The following is a 14,819-nucleotide window of genomic DNA, read 5'->3' as shown; positions in this document are numbered from 1 at the left end:
CTGGTGAGCTATGTTTATACCTGGCCCGCAGACAACTCATGTGGTTCTTGGGTGCTACCTGGTTGTCCCCAGGCACCATGTTGGGGACCCCTGACCTAGCATCTCACAAAGCTTACAAAATGCACAATCAGATTGCTCTAAAATCTTCCCTATACCATCACAGACCCTATGGGTACCCCAGAAAGTGTGAAGAGTGTAATACATTCTGTTAAGAGAGACTGATTGTTATTATATTAGATGTACTTTTTGTTGTTGTTGTTGTCATCCTTGAAGTTTTTTTGTTGATTGTCCTTGAAGTTATCAACGTCCTTCTAAATGGTGCATAAGATTGTTCCAGGGATTTTGAATAATATTTTAAATGTAAAAGCAATGAAAATGCATCACCAAATAAATAATACTATTCATTTAATATCATTAACACACTTTTCCTATACTTTCCTGTGTCACTGCCAGCCTAAAGATACCCATTCACCAATTAAAATTCACTTTAATGCAAAATTTGGCCAGGGTATAATTTCTGGTGTAACTGTATACCCCTTGTTATAATTAAAAAAAAAATAAAAATAAAATGCTTTCTATCACCTTGCCTTGTGATTACATTAGCTATTGTAATTAGCTCATTCATAGACAGGCTCGACTCACCTTGTCCTGCTTTCTTACACAGAGTAGTGTGTAATGGAAAGACTGCTGCACATGCACTTCAGTTATCCAACATGATGTATTGAGTAATGGCATGACAATTGTACAGTATATTTTCTTTCTTCTCATACATTTTCCTCCATTTGATTGGCTAATATTTCCTTGTCACTGTACAGTACTGCATGTTTAATATATCTCAATATAGTTATTTGAAGAAAAAAAAAAAAAAAGGACAGCACTAATATTGAGCAAGCTACACGCTCTATGGAGTGACTTGGTCCCAAGAGGATGATTATATAGTCACACAGATATGCGAGACCCGGAACAAGAACATTATGCCAGTGTACTACTGTATGAATATGCCTGCAAGGCTTGCATGAATGCAATTTCACGTCATTTGAATGCCTTTCATGAGGCAAGGACTCTTTTGAACTCTCTTAAAAAGCTCATCCACCATGCTAGCTGCCAGTGGCCCTGGGTACAGAGGAGTCATGTCGACAGGCCCAAATAATGATGGGCGTCTGCGAGCGAATGAATGAGCGGCTTTGAGAGGATTCCTCCACCTTAAATCCCCCTGTGCTGCTGCTCCCAGACTGCCTGTGAAGAACAATCAAACGGCAGTAACCCCCTCCTATTTATCACTTTAAGACATTAGCCAGACATGGGCCTGAATATTAACCAGCTCCTTTTCCAGGAGAGTTCCACACCAAAGGCTGCGTGTGGCAACATACATTTTTAATCACAGGGGAGAAGCGGGCCTTTCAATCCCTCTCATCTATTATTGTATGTTTAACCTAACTGTCTTTTCTTTTTATCTGTGGGCCTACGAAAACACTAAACAAACACATATCACAACTCCCTTTTGCTGTGTTTTTGTTTGTTTCATTCGGATCATATCGCCTATTAACGCAAAGCAGGATGTACTTTTGCTATATTCTATGTCCCTCTTTGTAGGACAAGTGGACCAAGGCAGTGAAGCGTGAGCCCAGGTTCTACTGCTTAATTGGAGTCATGTTCTGCAGGGCCTGGAGCTGCTCTTCTCTCTGCATCGGGCCATCGTGATGCTGGGCCTGTGGTGAGAGAAAGAAAGGTGGGGCACGAGTACCAGGCATGCAGGGAAATGATATGTCCACCCATCCTCCCTCCAGGCCTCTCCCATTGCGACACATGGCACTGTGGTAACAAGGTCACTTGACTGTAGTGGCACCACACGGGCGATCTGGCCTTATTATCAGGGGACAAGACATTTTAAAGAAGAATGTATTGGGGAATATGATGTTAAATTATTCAGAAAAGAGGACACGGTTGTCTCAAGCTATGAACATGGTTCAGTTGTGGTATGACAGCAACTGGGCTTCAATTAATTGATAATGCATCCATTTTCTGTATCGCTTATCCTTATTACGGATGCGGGTGAGCCGAGGCCTTACCCAGTTGACTTTGGGGCGAGAGGTGCAGTACACCCTGGAGTGGTTGCCTGTCAATCACATGGCACACAAACAAAGATTCACACTCACATTCACACCCTAATAAACCTAACCTGCATGTTTTTGGAATGTGGGAACAAACTGCAGAACCTGGAGAAAAAACAGGCGAACTCGGGGAGAGCATGAAACTCCAAACAGGTCTTAGCCAAGGTTTGAACTGAGAACCTTTGAGTGTGAGACAGAGGGGCTGTATCACGCCACACTGGCTAAACTGCTAATAAAAAGATGAAACAGTCCTTGGTTAAGTTTGTATGGATACACTTCATGACTTAAAATAAAATAAAAAACATTTTTGCAATATATGACTTAAAAGTACAATTAACAACGTTGGGTTAAGATTCATTAAATAGCCAAGGATAACTTAGATAGTGTGAACAATTCAACTCAAAATCTTTTGGCACCAAGCACTTCCAAAATCTTAAACATAATGGTAAAAAATAATAATTTTGATAGCATACTGTATCTGTAGCAATGTATAATACCATGATATGATAATAAGGATAATGGTTTACGATGCCAAAGAACAATGCTGAAGACAAGTGATCCATGTGATTTACAATGTAGAAGTTAAAAAGCTTTCTCAGCAATATCTATCTATTTTTCACTTGTGCAGGTTGCCATTTATTAATCATTGTTTATGGGGAAATTACAGAAATCCGTTAAATGAGGTACACCATGCATGGGTTGGCACTGCACTGCCAGCATTTATCAATCACACTCTCCGTGTTACTAAAGTGAAAACTCAGGAAAGTCATTTGCACCCAATGAAAGTTTTCCTTTGGAAATGTTGCCTTCCATTAAGAACCAAATTAACCACTACACCAGTGCTTTTCTTGAACATACACCCCCCAATGAGCTACAGTCACTAATGTGTGATTTATTATGTTCTTTGTATGGTTGTATTACTGCTTCTGCTTGGTTTATCCTCTCCACTGTGGGTCCACAGTATGTGTGCATGTTCATTTTGTGAGCGTGTGTTTGTGTGTGTGTGTGGGGGGGGGGGGGGGCAGTTGAAGCACATAAGGCAGCCATCATTCAGTGATGGTTGACGGTCACACGTGATAGCAGGTGACCAGTGTAAGACAGGAAAGGTCATATGAGGCATTCTTCTGGCTTACACATCTTTAAAACCCCTGCAGAGTACCACACTCATTTCAAACACATGACCTCCTTCAATTTCAATAACGCCCAATTGTGTAATATTTAAAATTGTTTGTAGACTAAATGAGTGAATTCAGTTTAGCTGGATGTCAACCAGCTCTATCTACTTTCCTGCTGTGTCACTATTGCATTTGTTTTTTTTCTCCTGAATTTTGACAGCTCTCAGCAGTTCTTCCTGTGCCTGCATGGACCGGATGATCAAGTCTGCTTGCAACATTCACTCCGCTAACAAAGAGGTATTGTATGTGCCTAATTATCTATTAAATGATGCATGCTTAATTGCTACTTGTGTGCATGTATGCATCTGTTCAGACCCTTTTTTGTGTTCTGTAGATAAAACTCAGTATTCTTATTACCTTGATGGCATAACAATTCCTGTGAATTGTCTTTCTCTAATACTAGATAATGCAGACATGAACATCCACAACTTGAATTATTAGAGCAATCGACATGATCATAAGGTCAAATACCAAGGTCAACATCATCACCATTAAGGTGACACCTTTCTATTTGGACCCAGACTTACAGTATTACTAGATTATAACAAATGCTTATATATGCTTCTGTATTATGTATGCGTAGACTTGTAACCAGTGCAATTTGCGGGGGATTTATAGTACCAGTAGTCCTATTTTAACATGTTCAAATTCCTAGCAAATTGTACTTTTTTAAAGTAAAAAAAAAAAAAGGAAATACTGTACATAAAATACACTGATCTATCACATTGTACGTATACGTTGTAACTCCTCCCAAGTAACACTGGGTGGGTGGAGGTCGGCTGGTGGTGGTGGGTGGTGGTGGTGGGCGGGTTGGCGTTGTGTCCCTGCGGCCTCCTCCGGATGGTCAGTTTTCGGGGCGCCTCGATGGGGCCGGGACTTATTCGGTTATTATTATTTTTACTGACTTTACTGCTTCTGGTATACGAACTATGCAAGAGTTTAAGATTGTCCATTGATGGTTCACAGGCAATACTTCAAGTTTAAATGTGAAGTATTGTATGGTTTAAAAAAAACTAATACTTCAACTGTTTGAACGTCACAATGACGTTCAAACGCTCTATAAAGGTCTATAAAGCTGATGCCAGCTACAGAGGGCAGCGATAATTCTGTGCAGGTTAAACACTAAGAACGCCACCTTTGACATTTGATACCATGTCTTTAACAAAATATCTATAACTGCCTCAAAGGTTTATTTATTTATTTTTTGTATTACTATTAAGAGGGATAATATCTGTCGGATGGAGATTAGCCATGAAGTTTTACGTTGGCAACCTTTGTACTAGCCCCTCCATTGTGGAAAAAGGTCACTGATAGGAAGGCAGATAGAACGGATCAATAAGAAGTGCAGTTTTCTCCTCAGGCATTCTTTCATATCTCTCCCTTGTTTGTGCTTTCAAGGGGTCGGGGGTAGGGCCCAGTAAAGTGGTAGCGTGGGCGGGCTTGTACCCCCTTTATCAATCGGGATTTTAATTACACACGTCTGGAGCGACAGCTAGATTAGAAACCAATCGACGCTATCGGCCACAAAATCTAATTACTGTTTATTGACAGATAAGGGCAGGTCCCCCTCACTTTTCCAAATAAGATAAACCTCCCCCCTCGTGCACAATGAAAAGCAGCTCATACTGTCATGAAAGACTCTATGATAAGTAAACCACCACTAGAGAATTCCACCATGCTTATATGGAGAGACGTTACCTCCAAGGACTTCTCTCTATCGGATAACATAGGATCAGTGGGAGAGAGTGGAATGACACCTCTTCTTCTTTCTGAGTGAAAGAGAAAGAATCAGAACATGTGTGAGAGTAAAATGTTACCACCCTTCTTCTCATATTCGAATTCCTCCTCTTTACACATCAATCAATGAGGCCTGAATGATGACTAATGAGTGACCTTTAACCCCATAGAGAGCAAGCAGGTAAACCGTCCCACTTCCTGTGGACACATCTCCCTAGAGGACGCTTCATCCTCACACTGCAAGATGTCCCACTCTCTCCTAACTCTCGGCCCCACCCCTTGCCAACCTCGCCCATCTTGTCTGTTTTACAGCCTCCGCGGCCGCTCTTTGCCTTTAGAGCCGAGAATGTGCCTCAGGTAAATATGCGAGTAAATGATTGGATTATTGTTCTTTCATTTGGTTGTGTAGTAATGGCTGGATTATAAACATTGCAGGATATAGATTTCCTGTCAGATCCTATGAATCAGACATCCTTATCTCATTTCCAGACTGCAGCTCCACCCAGCACGGCCGCACGCACACACACACACGCGCGCACACACACACATACGCACACACAATAGCAAATACATGCAGCGGGTGATTGAAGCTGAGAGAGAGACGGGGAGACTCTCGCCACCAAGCATAACACAGGCAGTCCAAAGTCCATTTGAAGATTTCAAAAACCACTTAAGCCCCCTGTCCATATTTGTTAAGCAAGGAAATCTAAGGGCTGTGGTGTATAGAATTCAAAGAGAGAGCGGGGATGGCAACGCAGGCAGCATCAAAGAGCAGGGAAAAGGGAGTAAGATGTCTCCTAAATGACATTTAGGGGCGGGCTGGATTGAAGGTGCCTGACAGTAGGTGGAGAGCGACACGTGGTTCGAACCTTCTGATTCAGTTTAAATCGCCATTACAAGTCAAAATGTTTGAGTTTGAATTATGCAACATGTTGTTGCAGAACCAGAGATGGATGCCTGGTTCCTCCGAAGATGGCACGTCTTAGCAGTGCTTCTGCATGACATGTTTCATGTCTGTCACTCCACTATACCTCTTTTTTTTTTTTATTTCTTTCACTGCATTACCGATAGTGTAACCAAGTTAAAGAGCTGAGTGGCACAGCAAATCCTGCACTTTGATGCTTTGCAGGAGAATCCATCAAAAAGTATGCTTAAAACGACCCAACGCAGCAGTCAACAAAACAATACAGTCTGCCACAGGGTAGCTAAAAAGACTGAGTTTAGGAGAAGTTACAGAATAAATATGAAATATATCGGCTTTCGAACTGATGGGTCTTCAAGAGAGACCGTTTGTGTGTGCGCGTGTGTGCATGTGTGTGTGTGTGTGTGTGTGCTCCTTCATCCTTTCTAATTTGAAAGTGCTTTAGCTTGACTTGTGTCAAAAATGTATTTTTAGAGCACTTCACTTGTTAAGCATCGGGCCATCAGAGCAAGCAGCAGAGAGCGATAATCGCAGTTTGATTGAGGATGACTTTGAGAGCGGCCACAAACACACGTGTACACACCATTAAGTTACACCTGGAGGGAACAATTGGTTGCTTTCAACAGACAATTCTCCAAGCTTGTGCCACTTGTATTTGTTATATCTGTGCATATATAAGTACAGTTTCACACTTGAGTCTGTTAACTGACTATTAGGTTTGTAGTTATTGGTAGTGCAAATGTCAAATACAGTCTTAAACTGTATATGAAGCACTTTTTTCCAAAACGCTATAATTCCATTTGAATTATTTTGAGATAAATGAAATGTAAATTTACCTGAGATTTACCTGTAGATTTTACAAACGTTAATTGTATCCTGTTAAAACAATTCATTGACTTAGTCTGAACATGTGCACCAATAATTTCAAATCACACAACAACGTTGTTTATCATAAAATCAGTTCATTACGTACTTCCATTCATCCATTTTCATCATTAAAACCACGGGTGAGCTGGTGCCTCATCCCAGCTGATTTTGGTTGAAAGGTGTGGTACAACGTAGACTAGTTGTCAGTCAATTGCAGGTTCCATACTGTGCCGTGAAAAAGTATTGGCCCCCTTCTCAAATTTTTGCATCATTTCACCACTTTGTTCATCAAGATCATCCAACAAATGTAAATATCAGACAAATATAACCCAAGTGAACTTAAAATGCTATTTCAGTTATTAAGGGGGAAAAAAACTATCCAAAGTTACTTGGCCATGTGTGAAAAAGTAATTGCCCCCTAAACCTAATAACTGGTCGGGCCACCTTCAGCAGCAGCAACAACTGGAAGTGTTTTCTATAACTAGCAATGAGTCTTTCACATCTCTGTGGAGATATTTTGGCCAACTCTTTCTTGCAGAATTGTTTGAATACAGCAAAAATTCAGGTTTTTTTTTTTTAGCATGAACAGCCTTAATTAAACTCTCAACTTTGACTAGGCCACTCCAAAACCATTTTGTTTTCTTAATCCATTCAGAAGTTGAATTGCTGGTGTGTTTTGGATAGTTGTTCCACTGCAGAACCCAAGTGCGCTTCAGCTTGAGGTCACAAACTGATGGCTGAACATTCTCCTTCAGGATTTTTTGTGAAAGCAGAATTCATGGTTCCATGAATCAAAGCAGGTTTTCCAGGTTCTAAAGGAGCAAGCAGTCCAAGACCATCACACTACCACCACCATGTTTAATTGTTGGTATGATGTTCTTTTTCAAAAATGCTTTGCTACGTTTACACCAAATGTAACAAGACACACACCTTCCAAAAAGATAAATTTTCATCTCGTCTGCCCATATAATATTCTCCCAAAAGTCTTGGGAATCATTCAGATGTTTTTTTTTTTTGCAAAAGTAAGACCAGCCTTGGTCACTGAAGGTGTAGTGGTACACTCGCCTGACTTTGGTGCAGGCAGCGTGGGTTCAGTTCCCACTCAGTAACGGTGTGAATGTGGGTGCGAATGGTAGTCCGTGTCTATATGTGCCCTGCAACTGACTGGCGACCAGTTCAGGGTGTAGTCCGCCTTTCGCCCGAAGTCAGCTGGGATAGGCTCCAGCGTCCCGTGACCCTAACCAGGATAAGCGGTGTTGAAAATGGATGGATGGATGGAAGACCAGCCTTTATGTTCTTTTGGGTCAGCAGTGGTTTTCGCCTTGGAACTCTGCCTTGGATGCCATTTTTGCCCTGTCTCTTCCTCATTGTTGTGTCATGAACACTGACCTTAATTGAGGTAAGGGAGGCCTGCAGTTTTTTAGAAATTGTCCTAATTTCCTTTGTGGCCTCCTGGATGAATCATTGCTGTTCTCTTGGGGTAATCTTTTTAGGCTGGCCACTCCTGGGAATGTTTACCATTGTTCCATGTTTTCTCCATGTGAGGATAATGGCTCTCCCTATGGTTCGTTGGAATCTCAAAGCTTTACAAATGTTTTTTGTAACCTGTTTTGTAACCCGTTCCAGACTGATAGATGCCCTCGCATGTCCAAATTTTTCCTCAGCGATCACCAAAGCGGCATCCCACTTGGCCTGCCGGTACGAACCAGCTGCCTCCGGAGTCCCACAGGCCAAAATGATCCAACAGAACTCCTTCTTCAGTTTGATGGCTATATAAATACTTTTCCTTCGCAACTGCGAGTTTTTGTTACAAGGCCCCTTTCTACCACTACATTATGCAGTTAGCTAGCAAGCGCTGCCTTCAACCTGAAAAATGCATCTTCCTTGAATGCCACAATTTACAGAACAGCTCGTTATTTAAATTTCCATGTCATGTATTTTATGTTATTTGTGCTACCATAAGATGAAACGTAAAGCATTGTGGAGTTTATAACTAGTAGGAAGTATGTGCTCAAATGTCTGTCAGTGTGGCATTATTGGGAATCACACTAGTGTTCTTGGCATGACACGCCCCACTGCTGTCAAGGTTTGGGTTTTTGAAGGCACTGGAGGCAGTTAGTGGAGGACCCAAGTGCAGGGAAGCAGGGAAGCAAGGCAGGAGTGCAACAAAGATGTCAACAAAGAAACATGGAAACCAAAATACTGAGCACCAATCAACATGATGGGATATGACAACATGGGGCGACACAATATTACCTTCGACATATGACAATGACATACTACAATGACAATGACCTGACAAGGACTGAAAGAAACCAGGGAACTAAACACACAAATGGACGAGAAAACGAGGAACACCTGGACAAAACACGAGTGGCTGGAGGGAGCTGATTGGTCGACACAAGGTAGAAGATTGATGAGAACAGGTGGCCACAATAACTAAATAAGCACACAAGACATGAAAAACATGGGACACAGAGAAAACATGAAACTAAAGCAACACTAACCAAACCAAAACACAGACATGACAACTGCAGCATGATTGGCTCCTGCATCGCGGGAAGGGCAGGTGACGCAGATGTAACAAGATATGTGTCACATTTGTACAAAATAAAAACGAAGAAGTTTGTTATTGTTAAATTTAGCGCTAGGGTTGGGTTTAGGATGAGTTAGGATTCGCGTGAATTAGGATTAGTGGGATTCATATTTATGATGCCACATTTAAAACACACATCTTTTCCCGGCTGGAAGCAGTAAGCGTTTTCCAATGGGATACAGCAGCCAATCATATTGCAGCAGTGTGTGTCCTGTAGCCAGTAATATTGGAGTGGGCCGTGTCCTGCCTACAACACGAGTGGGATTCTTAACGCGCAAAAAGTGTGAACCACAGGTTGAATAACATGTGGTTGTGTTTAATAAATGGCTGACATTATATGGCTGTGAAGTATTGGATGACCCTGCAGCCGAAGTCTGTTAGCCAGCAAGCTATCAGGTGGCTATTTTCTCTTGTTGCTACATGGAAAATCCCCGTGACAAATCGGTGGAATATATTATAGCCACCGGAGGCCTAAAGTGGATACCCGTACATTTTTGCGGCTCAAACATTGGCATATCCTCGACATACGAACATATTTGAGGGACAGTTGAAAGTTATACGCTGCATGTTTTTCAGCGTATTCTGCAGACACTTCTTCAGTGATCTGAGAGAAGTCTGGGTTTTTCAGAATTTTGAAGCCTGATTTCATACACGTGTCAATTTTTTTTATTCATTCACATTTAGCAGGCTTGTTAACAACACTCTTTGTCATGTGTCAAATGTATAAGACACTTTACAGGGAATTGGGTCTGGAAAAAAATTAAGAGAAATATTTTTGTGTTAAAATTGGTTAAATTAATCCACGCTGTTTTTTTAAACCACTGACTGGTTGTTAATGCTCCAAACAGCGTGAACTGAATAGGGCCTTTTTGTCGTTCTTTAGCGCTAAAGGGCTGCGCCATTACAATTATAGATTTTCTCTTTGATGGGATAATTTGGGTTTTATATCTCTCTCAAATGAAGTGATCCTCAGTGGTCCTAATGTACGGCTCAATGTTCGGGTCCCAGTTTCAAATACAGTTAATTGCATTCGAAAAGAATCAATGATACTTTCACGGGTGGCAATATCAATCTTTTAATGTCACTTAATTTCCTCCCTGAAATGATTCTATCAATAGTCTGGAGTCAATTTCTATCTTTCAGCGTGAATTAAACTATTAGGGACAGTAATTACATGTTTGTAAAGGAGAGGCTTTTTGTTCTCACAAGTCAGAGCAGTTGAGTGTCCATTGTGCACTTGCTTGTTGGTACGCTTCCGGCTGTCATTCATCTGCCTTTTGAATAACTCTGTCTTTGTGACAAAATTAATAAATAAAGGCGCCTCTGCTGAAGCTCCTCTGTGACTTTGTTGTGAGAGAGCCCTCCCTCTAGTGGAGATGATGGCACTATTTACTGCTCTTGCAAGCCTGAGCCCGCAGCTGAGGTAGGTAGTCAAGAGGAGCAAACTTTAGGATCTGAGCAGGAAAAAAAAACTTCCCTGAAAACAATACAGATATGTTAATTGCATTAATCTTGTATTGATGAATATTCTTCTTCTGTTATTTCTGTGAGTCACTGATGGTGTAGTGGTACACTTGCCTCACTTTGGTGCGGGCAGCGTGGGTTCAGTTCCCACTCAGTGACGGTGTGAATGTGAGTGCGAATGGTTGTCTGTGTCTATATGTGCCCTAGGACTGACTGGCGACCAGTTCAGTGTGTAGTCCGCCTTTCGCCCGAAGTCAGCTGGGATAGGCTCCAGTGTCCTGTGACACGAACCAGGATAAGTGGTGTTGAAAATGGATGGATGGTTATTTCTGTGATGTGCTATATGTCTGTGTATGTGTATGTGTGTGTGTGTGTGTATATATATATATATATATATATATATATATATATATATTATATATATATATATATTCTTGCCCACCCGGGTGGTATCTCCTTCAAGCTCGTGTCCTCTACCAGGGAGCTTGAAGGTTCTGCGCAGGATCTTAGCTGTTCCCAATAATGCGTTATTCTGGGCACAGATGTCAGATGTTGTTCCTGGTGTCTTGGGGGTTCATGCTGCCAGTGCCCTGATCACTATGGGCATGAGTATTTTCTTCACCATCTACATTTTCTCTAGTTCTTCCTTCAGTCCTTGGTATTTCTCCAGCTTTTTGTGTTCCTTTTTCTGGATGTTGCTATCACTTGGAATACATCTACATCTATCACGACCGCTGTCTTCTGATGTTTATCCACCACCACTATGTCAGGTTGCTTGGCCATGACCAGTTTGTCATTCTGGATCGAAAAGTCTCACAGGATCTTGGCCTTGTTCAATTTATGGCCAGAAGGGATACAAATGTAATACCTGTTAAATGTAAATGAAAAGTGCCAAAATGAAAAGACCAAGCCCATTTAACAAGAAACAGAAAGTAGAGATGCTTTATTTGTTTTAGTGGGCCACATAAAGTGACGTGGTGGGCCAGATCTGGCCTCTGGGCCTCGAGTTTGACACCTGTGCATTAGGGGAAGAGTATTCACTGTCTGCAGTGTTACTGCTGAACACAATGCTTTTGTAATTGGAAACATATACATCCATCCATCCATTTTCAACACCGCTTATCCTGGTTAGGGTCACGGGACGCTGGAGCCTCTCCCAGCTGACTTCGGGCGAAAGGTGGACTACACCCTGAACTGGTCGCCAGTCAGTCGCAGGGCACATATAGACACACGGACAACCATTCGCACTCACATTCACACCGTCACTGAGTGGGAACAGAACCCACGCTGCCTGCACCAAAGTCAGGCGAGTGTACCACTACACCATCAGTGATACTGGAAACATATACATTTTTGGCAATATAAAGGCACAAAGTTAGGGCACATTAATTATCCCTGAGTATTTTAGTGAATTGTGTCATGAGGAAGAGGAATTTAGTTATTCGTAATGAACTTTAAATTGCAGCAGTGAATAACATTCATCTGATTTTCTTTTTAATCTATACCTATATATACTTATATCATTTATTCAGGTAAAACACAAACATTATAAAAAATCTTAGTGTAATTTTATGAGAATAATCTAACGTTGGCCCGCGACCCGAGTGAGGATAAGTGGTAAAGAAAATGGATGGATGGATAATCTAACATTGAGATCATTAACCTGTTATGGCATTGTTTCTGTCCGACCTGACGGTTGCCGGTGGGAGTGTTTGTTTTTGAGGCGGTGGACGCGTGCCGGAGGCGGGGTTGCCAGAGGCTCCAGTGTGTGGCTGCCATACGGGGCGTCGGGGGAAAACGCAGCCAGCATACCACCCACAGAAACATCCTGCGTACCACTACTGTACCTCCAGAGGCAGAGAGAGACCCGACAGACATCACTTCCTTGGCAGTACACCTGTCTCCCGGGACAGTGACATGACGTAGAAAGGTACCTTATACGTTAGTTAGCTAACATTTCTCAACTCTTTTATCACTTTCAGGCGAAATATTGTCTATTTCCCCCACTCTCTTGACTTTTATCTTGAGTTGTTTCATTGCTTTTCCTGCCTTTAAACGACGTACCTGTAGCTATATTTAGCTAAATGACACTAGTGCGCAAGCAGTCCAAATTACGGTTGTGTACACTTGGCTGTGCACTTGTGATTGGCTCAAAAATTTGGTTAGTGGTGTTTTAAAATATATATATTTTGAATTGTCACTCAGATAAAAACAAAACAAACAAACAAAAAACTACATGGATCAATTGCAATTTTGTTGTCTCTATTTTTCAGATGAGGTTAAAAGTTAATAATTATAAATGGATGCAGTTTATACACTATATCTGTATTCCGGCAGCAGTGCACCTGATTAGAAATAGCCACATATGACCTTATTTGAGGTGTGAAAAGTGCTGCATTAAGTCATATTTACTTATTGAGAGATGTCACCTGAATTGGTGAATTAACTTTGCCCTAATCTTTTAACGCCAACTCCTTGTTTTCTCAACGCCCTCTTCTTAGAAAGCAGGCTAGACAGCCAGATTAAACACATGCACTTGATTTGCATTCTGACAAAAATCTGTCTTTTACTGTCATTCAATTAACTATATCGATCAATTGCAATTTAGTCTGCATTTTTCAGCTTAGGTTTAACATCGACAAATATTAAAATTGTTGATGCACATATTTGTATTTCACCAGCAGACCTTAGCAGTAAACCTGAATTGCCATGTTTCCTTATTTGAAAGCTTGAGAAGTTGCTGAACTAACTACTGCCAGGTTTTCTCAATGCGTCACTTCGTACAAAGCAGGCTGCACGTACAGAGCACAAGCCAACTTGATATACACTGAGACAAAAGAAAAACTTATTTTCAATTTATGCATGTAACAATTCCAACAGATTACATAATCAGCCGTTGTCCTACTCCTGTTACTGCTTTAACTTTTCATGCTGTGTGATCGAGTGCCGGCCTCACGTGGCTCTATTCTTTATTTCTATCAGATCCTTCTCTGTCAAATCAACTGTCACGTGCTGTGATTTTTCATAACAGAGCTGATAAGGAGGAGCGATAGCAGCTTTCAGCAGGGCTTTCATAGCTCACACGGTGCGACAAGTCAGGATGTCACTTAAAAGCTTTGGCAAGCCACATGAAAACATGCAGATATGAGATTTGTCTCATGGAGGCAGTCACCAAGGTGAATGGCAGTATGCAGGATAGAAAACAGGATAATAGCGTTGTGCATTGTATCATGACAGTATCGCCACTTCATCTGATTCCCCTTGGGCTCATCCATGGTTATTTGACTTAAAGCCCAACATACTATAAAACACAAAGCCCTACTGGAAGCCATAGTATCATCTGCTTTGCACCCCCTGTTTTATTTCCATCCCTGTCTGTAGTGTGGTGTCTTATTGGAGTCTTACAACTCTGTTTGACAGTGTGTTTATTCCTATCCCAGGAATTAGGCTGACAGGTGCTGGATTTGGCACAAGTCTTAATTGGATTGAATGTATTTAGTCATTTGTTTTTGTCCAAAACAGGAGAGCAGATGTTGTGAAATGAGTGCCACTGTGGAGACACTATTGTTGCACATCAATAGGCCTGTGATGATCAATAGGGATTGCGTGATGTTTTTGCATTGATTATAGAAACGTGAGTCGATGAATGGAACAGGATTCCTCTCCAGGGGTTGCACTGTTCCTGTTCTGCATCCAGCACAACCGCTGCGTGAAGCCACTTTGCCTTTTTTCTCCTTCCAAGCTGCTGCCACCTGTGTCGAGACTAACTTTGCACCATTAGTGGGAGTTGGTCTCAAAAGGGCTTTTTGCCGAGTTACTGCTACTCATTTTCCCCAAAAGGTGCCACAAGCTGTACTCTTACAATGTGAGGATACAGTAACACGGCGACCCTCGCTGACTGTGAAATACTATCTGCATTCTCTGCATTCTTACTGAGCTTGATCAAC

At 41.6% G+C, this 14,819-nt stretch overlaps 1 protein-coding gene across 1 annotated transcript in view; it reads left to right on the top strand.

Annotated features, from left to right (window-relative positions):
- The first annotated feature begins 12,279 nt into the window (after window positions 1-12,279).
- esrrb (estrogen-related receptor beta) overlaps window positions 12,280-14,819 on the top strand; it is a 45,473-nt gene continuing 42,933 nt past the window's right edge. Inside the window, exon 1 of the mRNA XM_061696410.1 lies at window positions 12,280-12,802. The gene's annotated coding sequence lies outside the window, so the exon portion shown is untranslated. The remainder of the gene's footprint in view (window positions 12,803-14,819) is intronic.

The sequence above is a fragment of the Phycodurus eques genome, chromosome 14 (assembly GCF_024500275.1).
Source record: "Phycodurus eques isolate BA_2022a chromosome 14, UOR_Pequ_1.1, whole genome shotgun sequence".
NCBI classification, from domain to species: Eukaryota; Metazoa; Chordata; class Actinopteri; order Syngnathiformes; family Syngnathidae; genus Phycodurus; species Phycodurus eques.
This window is presented reverse-complemented; position numbering and strand designations above follow the sequence as displayed.